Source organism: Siphateles boraxobius, unplaced genomic scaffold (assembly GCF_051911475.1).
Source record: "Siphateles boraxobius isolate OS27281-9 unplaced genomic scaffold, OSU_SipBor_1 57, whole genome shotgun sequence".
Classification (NCBI taxonomy): Eukaryota; Metazoa; Chordata; class Actinopteri; order Cypriniformes; family Leuciscidae; genus Siphateles; species Siphateles boraxobius.
In genome coordinates, this window is record NW_027509183.1 from 1,207,501 (window position 1) to 1,208,659 (window position 1,159).

Below are 1,159 nucleotides of genomic sequence, written 5' to 3' on the forward strand. Positions count from 1 at the left end.
AAATGCGATTGATTACAGAGCACTTTCAGCGGATCTGAATATGGATTATTTCCAGTGTGAAGTTTTCTGTGTAAACCCTTCAGTTTTTGCAGCATGAATCTCCAGCTCTGTGTGTGTCGGTATCTGTCCGTTATCTCTTGTAAGAGGTGAAATAGTGTCAAATATTGTTATTATTGATAATAATTGAGTGTGCAGTGTTACTGCTGGCCACTAGAGGGCAGAATCCTACACGGAGAGATGCTAAATGTGGACGGATGTTGGTCTGTGTTCGTATGTGTTACCGGGCCCTTTAAAAATATTCAGTGGGGTTGTTTGTCCATGTAAGTTCTTGCCTTTGTTTCTTAGTAGATATGGAGCGAAAGCTTAATACTAAATACTAATGTGCTAATAAAACGATTTTATTTTCACAGTTAAATCAGCTGTCTGTGACATTATTGTATTCTTATTGTATTATTGTATATCTGCTGGGCTTCTTTTTCAATATACAGGTCCTTCTCAAAAAATTAGCATATTATGATAAAGTTCATTATTTTCCATAATGTAATGATAAAAATTAAACTTTCATATATTTTAGATTCATTGCACACCAACTGAAATATTTCAGGTCTTTTATTGTTTTAATACTGATGATTTTGGCATACAGCTCACGAAAACCCAAAATTCCTGTCTCAAAAAATTAGCATATCATGAAAAGGGTCTCTAAACGAGCTATTAACCTAATCATCTGAATCAACTAATTAACTCTAAACACCTGCAAAAGATTCCTGAGGCTTTTAAAAACTCCCAGCCTGTTTCATTACTCAAAACCGCAATCATGGGTAAGACTGCAGACCTGACTGCTGTCCAGAAGGCCATCATTGACACCCTCAAGCAAGAGGGTAAGACACAGAAAGAAATTTCTGAACAAATAGGCTGTTCCCAGAGTGCTGTATCAAGGCACCTCAGTGGGAAGTCTGTGGGAAGGAAAAAGTGTGGCAAAAAACGCTGGACAACGAGAAGAGGTGACCGGACCCTGAGGAAGATTGTGGAGAAGGACCGATTCCAGACCTTGGGGGACCTGCGGAAGCAGTGGACTGAGTCTGGAGTAGAAACATCCAGAGCCACCGTGCACAGGCGTGTGCAGGAAATGGGCTACAGGTGCCGCATTCCCCAGGTCAAG

The 1,159-nt window shown here is 40.1% G+C and overlaps 1 protein-coding gene across 1 annotated transcript in view; it reads left to right on the plus strand.

Moving 5' to 3' along the window:
* LOC143715268 (tricarboxylate transport protein B, mitochondrial) overlaps positions 1–415 on the plus strand; it is a 39,173-nt gene extending 38,758 nt beyond the window's left edge. Inside the window, exon 9 of the mRNA XM_077206938.1 lies at positions 1–415. This exon is cut by the window's left edge and continues 1,228 nt beyond it. The gene's annotated coding sequence lies outside the window, so the exon portion shown is untranslated.
* The last annotated feature ends 744 nt before the right edge of the window (positions 416–1,159 follow it).